Raw genomic sequence first — 8,760 nt, 5'->3', positions numbered from 1 at the left:
TCAAAAACACGGAAAAACAGGAACTGACACTTGGCACTGAATTAATAAGCTAGGCCCAAAAAAGATATAAAAGGTACATAAAAAACCAAAGAAGACAAGATAACAGCGTGAAACCATCAAAAATTATAGATACGTTTGTGACATATCAAGCATCCCCAAGCTTAACACCTGCTCGTCCTCGAGTAGGGAAGTGATAAGAATGAATTTTTGATGCTTTCATGCTACCTAGCATAGGTGTCCTTTGTAATTCCTCTTATGTGATGTGAATGTTCAGATCCATTAGATTCAAAACAATAGTTTGCTATTGACGTGGAAACAATAATAATTCAAGCACACTAGCAAGGTAATCATGAACTTTCAAAATAACAAGGCCAAAAAAAAGTTATCCCAACAAAAGCATATAGTCTGGCTATGCTCTATCATCATTGCACAACGAATTTAAATCATGCACAACCCCGGTATTGGCCAAGTAATTGTTTCACACCTTTACTTTCTCAAACCTTTTCAACTCTCACGCAATACATGAGCGTGAGCCATGGTTATAGCACTATAGATGGTGTGGAATGTAGTGGAGGTTGCAAGACAAAAAAAGGAGAAGATAGTCACATTAACTAGGCATATCAATGAGCTGTGGAGATGCTCATAAATAGATATCAATGTGAATGAGTAGGGATTGCCATACAAATGATACACTAGAGCTACGAGTATGTGAAAGCTCTTAAAGAAAACTAGTGGGTGTGCATCCAACTTGATTGATCACGAAGACCTAAGGCAATTTTGAGGAAGCCTATCATTGGAATATACAAGCCAAGTTATGTAATGAAAATTTCCCACTAGCTATATGGTGGTGACAAAACGAGAGACTCTCAATCATGAAGATCATGGTGCTTAATATGCACAAGTGTGGAAAAAATGGTAGCATTGTCCCTTCTCTCTTTTTATCTCATTTCTTTTTATTTGGTGGGATCTTTGGCCTCTTTTTTTTGGAGGGCTTCTTTGGCCTCTTTTATTTCCTCACATGGGACAATGCTCCATTAATGATGATCATCACACTTTCAACTCAAAACTTAGAGCAACTATGACTCTATATGGAATCCTTCGATAGTGTACCGTGGCAATGATCTAGCATGGCATAGACATCAATGGAATCATCATGCTAGCTATCTTATGATCATGCAATGGCAATGTAGACGTGGTGGTACATGTCATGGTGGTAGTTGCATGGCAATATATCTCGGAATGACTTTGAAAAAGCCATAATGGGTAGGTATGGTGGCTATTTTGAGGGAGGCTAATGGTGGGTTTTGTGCACCGGCGAAAGTTGCACGACACTAAGAAGATAGTGATGGTGGAAGGAGAAAGTGCATCTAAACCATGGACTCAACATTAGTCATGAAGAACTCATATACTTGTTGCAAAAGTTTTATTAGTAATCGAAACAAGCATTCATCGCATACTCCTAGGGGAAGGGTTGGTTGGTATAAACCATCGCGCGATCCCGACCGCCACGCAAAGGATGACAATCAATATACTAATCATGCTCAGATTTCATCACATAGCGGTTCACCATACGTGCATGATACGAGAATCACTAAATTCAACACAAGTATTTCTAGATCCACAACACCTTACTAGCATGACTTCAATATTACCATAACTACAACTCAAAACAAATTGAGATGAATCAAACTTCTCTAAGTATTCAATGCACATGAAGGTGGAAGTTTTCGTATCCCTTTGGATAACTACCCCTTTTGAGACTACCTTCAAAGCATAGATCAACTACCAAGCCACGCACCGCTGTGCTCTAAAATATATAAGAGAAGCACATAGAGCAAAAGTATCTAGCTCAAAAGATATAAGTGAAGCACATGTGAGCTGAATTGTCTACCAAAAGATATAAGTGAAGCTCGACAAAATCATGGTGTGTGCATGTCTCCCTCTCTAGGTGTGCAGCAAGGATGATTGTGACACAAAAAAAATAAAAGACTCCTAAGATACAAGACGCTCCAAGCAAAAAACACATAACATGTGGTGAATAAAAATATAGCCCCAAGTAACGTTACCGATGGATTGAAGACGAGAGAGGGGATGCCTTCCCGGGTCATCCCCAAGCTTAGGATTTTACGGCATCCTTGAATCTCTTGGGGTGCCTTGGGCATACCCAAGCTTGAGCTATTGCCAGTATTTATTTCTTTGTCCATAAGAACTTCACCCAAAACTTGAAAACTTCACAACACGAAACTTAAACAGAAACTCGTGATAACCTTAGTACAAGAAAGGAAACCACCACTTCCTTAGGTACTGTAGAAAACTTAAATTCTACTTGTGCTGATGTTGGGTTACTGTACTTTCAATCTTCCATGGCTAATACCCCCCGATACTATACATAGTTTCATCAAAATAAGCAACCAACACAACAAAAACAGAATCTGTTAACAGCAAACCAGTCTGTAGCAATCTGTATATTTCGTATACCTCTGGTACTTCCAAAATTCTGAAACATTACGATAGTCTGAAGAATTTGCGTAGAAATCAGCAGCAAAAAGAATCAACTCAAAATCTCTTACAAAAAGAAAAAAAACTTTTCGTGAGCAGAAAGTTTCTGTCTTTTCCAGCATGACCAAACGATCATCCCCAAGACTAATCATAACGGGTTTGCTTGGCACAAACGCAAAAACGAAACACAAAAAAAAAACAATCATAACAGAATTATGAAAGTGTGGAAAACACAAAACAGAAAGAAAAAGGATAGATTCGTTGGGTTGCCTCCCAACAAGCGCTTTTGTTTAACGCCCTTAGCTAGGCGAAAGGTGATGGAATCACGTATAGTCATCTTTGGTGCTCAAACCATAGGTAGTGTGATCATTTATCAACTTAAGATTTTCATCTTTATTGGATGACTCACCACTAGCTTTAGGAACAAAATCAGGCTTTACGGTCTTTTTGAGAGTAAGATTTTGAGTATTTTGCACAGCGGCAAAAGCGGAACCCAAGTTGCTTATGACATCTTCTAATTTGCCAATTCTAGAAGAATCATTAACTATAAGTTCCTTCTCCTTTAAATTTTTCAAAAAGTTTCCCACTTTGGATCCGTACTGAGTAATTTGATTGTGGATCTTTCTATCCAAACCCTCAATAAGTTCAACTGTGGCAATTTTGTTTTCAATAGCGTCAAGCCTTTGCATCACGTGTTCCAAGGTCAAAATAGTTCCATTAACCATGAGCGGGGGTGAGCCTACCAAATTCATGATAGCTCTATAGGAGTCAACAGTATGGCTCCCCAAAAAGTTCCCGCCTACAATGGTATCAAGGATATACCTATTCCAAGGAGAAATTCCAACATAGAAACTGCGAAGGAGGACGGTAGTGGATTGCTTACGAGTAGATCTACTTTCAGCATTGCAAATTCTATACCAAGCGTCCTTCAAATTTTCTTCCTCATTTTGCCTAAAATTGAGAACTTCATTTTCAGGGGTGTTGTTTGGAGTGGTGGGTCTACCCATTGATGGACTATCTCACACACAAACGAGCAGGAAGAGAGAGTGAAACGGGCAAAAGAAAACGGCAAAAGAGAAAGGCAAATGGAAACTGCAAATGTGAAGTGGGGGAGAGGAAAACGAGAGGCAACTGGCAACAAAAGTAAATGCAAGAGAAGAGTTTGTGAGACCAACTTGGATAGATCTTGATTTCTCCTCCCTGACAACGGCGCCAGAAATGCTTCTGATGTCAGTTATGCTAATGCACAAAAGTCCTTCCAATGGCGCCAGAAACAGGTGTGTCGACGGCACCAGGAATCCTTCAGCTGCGGCTACGCCTTAAGGGACTTCCTAGGCAAGTATGCAAAGGATTTCCCCCGTGGCCTTGGAGGCTTGCGTTGGTGTTCCCTTGAAGTGGAAAGGGTGATGTAGCACAGTGACGGTAAGTATTTCCCTCAGTTTGAGAACCAAGGTGTCAATCCGGTGGAGGAGTATCACAAGATCCTGCACAAACACAAAGGCTTGCTCCCAACGCTATGAAGGGGTTGTCAATCCCTTATAGATTGTTTGCCAAGTGAGAACTGAAAGCAACAAAGTAACAAAGCAAAGTAAAAGCGGAGGTGTAAACGATGGATGTGAATAGACCCGAGGGCTATAGTGTTTACTAGTGGCTTCTCTCATGAAAGCAAGTAGACGGTGGGTGAACAAATTACTGTCGAGCAATTGATAGAACTGCAGAAATTCGTGACGATACCTATGCAATGATTATATCTATAGGCATCACGTCCAAAACAAGTAGACCGATACTTTCTCCATCTACTACTATTACTCCACACGTCGACCGCTATCCATCATGCATCTAGTGTATTAAGTCCATAAGAACGGAGTAACGCCTTAAGCAAGATGACATGATGTAGAGGGATAATCTCAAACCAATGATAAAAACCCCATCTTTTTACCCTTGATGGCAACTACTTGATGTGTGCCTTGCTGCCCCTACTGTCACTGGGAAAGGTCACCACATGGTAGAACCCAAAACCAAGCACTTCTCCCATTGCAAGAATCATAGATCTAGTTTGCCAATCAAAACCCAAGACTCAGAGAGACTTACAAGGATATCAAATCATGCATATAAGAAATCAGAAAAGAGTCAAATATATATCATAGATAATCTTATCACAAATCCACAATTCATCGGATCTCGACAAACACACCGCCAAAGAAGAATACATCGGATAGATCTCCGTGAAGATCATGGAGAACTTTGTATTGAAGATCTAAGAGAGAGAAGAAGCCATCTAGCTACTAACTACGGACCCGTAGGTCTGAAGTGTACTACTCACGAGTCATTGGAGGGGCGATGATGATGATGAAGAAGCCCTGCAACTCCAAAGTCCCCTCCGGCAGGGCGCCGGGAAGGGTCTCCAGATGAGATCTCGCGGAAACGGAAGCTTGCGGCGGAGGAAAAGTATTTTCGTGGCTCCCCTGGTTTTTTGCGGAATATTTGGGAATTTATAGGCCAAAGACCTAGGTCAGGGGGCGGCCAGGGAGGCCACAAGCCTGCCCACCGCCGCCTCCCCCTGGTGGCGGAGTGGAGGCTTCTGGGCTCCCTGTAGACCACCTGGCTTGGCCCAAAGGCCCCGTGGTCTTCTTCCGTTCGGGAAAAAATCATTTCGGCGTTTTTCTTCCGTTTGGACTCCGTTCCAAAATCAGATCTGAAAAGAGTCAAAACACGGAAAAAACAGGAACTGGCACTTGGCACTGAATTAATAAGTTAGTCCCAAAAAAGATATAAAAGGTACATAAAACAACCAAAGAAGACAAGATAACAGCGTGAAACCATCAAAAAATATAGATACGTTTGAGACGTATCAACGTATCATCCAGCTACTTAATGCTTTGCCTGATCACCCTCTTGAGAAAAATGAAATACTTGATATCTTCTATAATGGACTAACCAATCCTTCTAGGGACCACCTAGATTGTCGTGTTGGTTGTGTTTTCAGGGAACGAACTGTGGAACAAGCTGAGATTCTATTGAATAATATCTTGTGCAATGAAAATTCTTGGACTATTCCCGAACCACCTTCGAAGCCAACTCCGAAGAAAAGAGGTATCCTATTCCTCAGTCCCGACGATATGCAAGAAGCTAAGAAATCTATGCAAGAGAAAGGCATTAAATCTGAAGATGTCAAGAATCTACCACCTATCGAAGTAATACATGGCCTTGATAACCCGACACGGGTAGTAGGGGTAAATTCTCTTCGTAGATTCAATTAGAGTGATATTCCTTTTGATAAACCTGCTACCTTATGCTTAGATGAATTTGATAACTTTGTTGTTAAACAACAAAGTTTCAATGATTATGTTAGCAGACAATTGGAACATAATGCTCGTATGCTTAGTCATTTAAGTGCTTGTGTGGATAGAAATGTGATTGACCTTAAGCTTTTGAGTAAACATGCCTCTATGGTCACCACTCAAGTAGAACAAGTACTTAAGGCTGAAAATGACTTGCTCAAGCAGCTGAATGACAAGTCTGTTAGAGTTATCACTAGAGGTGGTAGAATGACCCAGGAACCTTTGTATCCTGAGTGTCATCCTAAGAGAATTGAACAAGATTCTCAAGGAGTTAGCATCGAGGCACCTAGTCATCCTAGGAAGAAAAAGAAAGATGATAGGAACTTGCATGCTAGCAACCCTGTTGCTGTTACACCCGAGAATACAAGCGATGTCTCTGTTTCTAATGCTGAAACACAATCTGGTGATGAACATGAGCCTAATGATAATATCGATAGTGGTGTTCATGTTGATGCTCAACCTAGCAATGATAAGGATGTGGAGATTGAACCAGTTGATCTTGATAACCCACAACCTAAGAATAGAAGATACGATAAGAACGATTTCATTGCTAGGAAGCATGGTAAAGAAAGAGAACCATGGGTTCAGAAACCCATGCCCTTTCCTCCCAAACCATCCAAGAAAAAGGATGATGAGGATTTTGAGCTCTTTGTTGAAATGATTAGACCTGTCTTTCTGCAAATGCGTTTGACATATATGCCCAAAATGTCTCCTTATGCTAAGTACATGAAGGATATCGTGACTAACAAAAGGAAGATACCTGAGGTTGAGATTTCCACCATGCTTGCCAATTACACCTTCAAGGGTGGAACTCCTAAGAAACTAGGTGATCTCGGAGTGCCCACTATACCTTGCTCCATTAAAGGAAACTACGTTAGAACTGCTTTATGCGATCTTAGAGCCGGTATTAGTGTTATGCCTCTCTCTCTTTATCGTAGACTTGAATTGGATAAGTTGACACCCACTGAAATCTCCTTCCAAATGGCCGACAAATCAACTGCTTTCCCTATCAGCATTTGCGAGGATGTGCCTCTTGTAGTTGCTAACGTTACTATCTTAACAGACTTTGTTATTCTGGATATTCCCGAGGATGATGCCATGGCGGTCATCCTTGGAAGACCCTTTTTAAACACTGCAGAGGCTGTTATTGATTGCAACAAAGGTAATGTCACTTTCCATGTCAATGGTATGAGAATACGGTGCGCTTTCCGAAGAAACAATATCGAGTACATTGATCAATGCTATTGAAAATACTTCATCGATTCTTATTGGGAGCTTTGAATGCCCTATACCTACTGTTAAGATGAAGTATGATTTGCTTGTTGGGGATATGCACATCCCCATTGAGATAACCTACTAACTATTCGAAAATTCTCAGGTTTTATGTGATTCAAAAAAAGTTTGTCAAGGAGACTTGATCAACCTCATTGACGGATTTCTTTTGATGACCATGAGATGGATGAATCTAGGAGTCACAACCTTCTGTTCCGAGCTTTTACTTTCCGTTGTTTAGAAGAAGAATGACAAAGTTAGCTTTAGTTTTTCCCGTTTTCTGCTTTTTCCGTTATAAAAGTGTCCCGAAAATAAAAGTTCTTCAAATGCCCTGAAAATCAAGTATGATTTTTTCTGGAATTTTTAAAAATTCTGAGACACAGAGCTAGTTAGGGGGATTCACTAGTGGGCCACAAGCCCAGGAGGCGCGGCCACACCCCTGCCCATGCCTGGCAGGCTTGTGGGCCCCACGTTGCCCCCCTCCACTTATTCCAGCTCCCATCTCCTTCTCTACCTCCAGGAAAAATCATTCCACAGCTCAAACCCGTGTTCTTTCTCTTCTTGCTGTGTTTTTCGATCTCCTTGTGCAAAGCCCCATTCACCAAACTATTTTGGGGAATTGTTCCTTGGTATGTGACTCCTCAATTGGTTCAATTAGTTTTTGCTCTAGTGCTTTATTCGTTGTGTATTATTCCTGCCTTGGTGACCCTGTTCTTGATCTTTGCATGTTAATTTTAGTTGGTCCCAAGTAGTTTTGATGCATGATATGGCTTCTAGGCACTTGTAGGAGTAGTTGCTATGAGTTTTGTTGAGCCTTGTTCACTTTCCTTTTGAGTCACTAAAAATTTCAGAAATCTTCAAAGAAAGAAAAGGGAAAAGATGAGGAGGTTCCTAAGAGGCTCTTCAAGCCATGACCCCAAGGAAGATGAAAATGAGAAGAAGAAACCCAAGTATCCGGTCCCCCGAGTTGCAGAAGTTCGAGCGTGCGAGTGTTCAAGCGATGTGTTCTTACGTGCCACCGGTCTTTATGAGGATTTTTATTACTTGGTGGAGAATGCAGGCCTTACTGCATTTGTTGAAGATAAGTGTCGACAATACCTCCTCCTCACTAATATTTTCGTGCAAAGCTTTATTTTCTATCCAAGGAAGAACCCTCCTATGGTTGAGTTCAAGTTATATGATATCCCCCAGCGCATGTCACTTCAGGATTTTTGCAATGTTTGCAAATTACCTTATGTGGGGATATTCATGAACCTCGTCCACGGGACTTGGAGGCTTTCATTGATACTATTGCTGTGGGAGAGGATAGAGGAGTGTCTTGCGCTAGAGTTACTAGTGTATATTTTCCCGTGCTTCTGTATCTCTCATTATTTGTGGGAAAATGTTTGATTGGCCGTGGGAAAGCTGGGGCTCTTAGCTCCCCAGATCTTGCGGTCTTGCGCGAAGCTCTTTATAATGATAAAACTTATAGCTTGGGCGCTATACTGGCTCAACGGTTGAACACGAATCGTACTAAAGGCGTTGTTTATGAAGGTATCTATGCAACCCGTCTTGCTAAACATTTTGAGATACCTATTAGACTGAACGAGGAATAAGAGATGCTTCTTCCTGAGAGATATCTAGATTATGATAGCATGGTTCGCCATGA

Source organism: Hordeum vulgare, chromosome 7H (genome assembly GCF_904849725.1).
Source record: "Hordeum vulgare subsp. vulgare chromosome 7H, MorexV3_pseudomolecules_assembly, whole genome shotgun sequence".
NCBI classification, from domain to species: Eukaryota; Viridiplantae; Streptophyta; class Magnoliopsida; order Poales; family Poaceae; genus Hordeum; species Hordeum vulgare.
The sequence above is the reverse complement of the archived record's forward strand: the minus strand, read 5'-3'. Positions refer to the sequence as shown.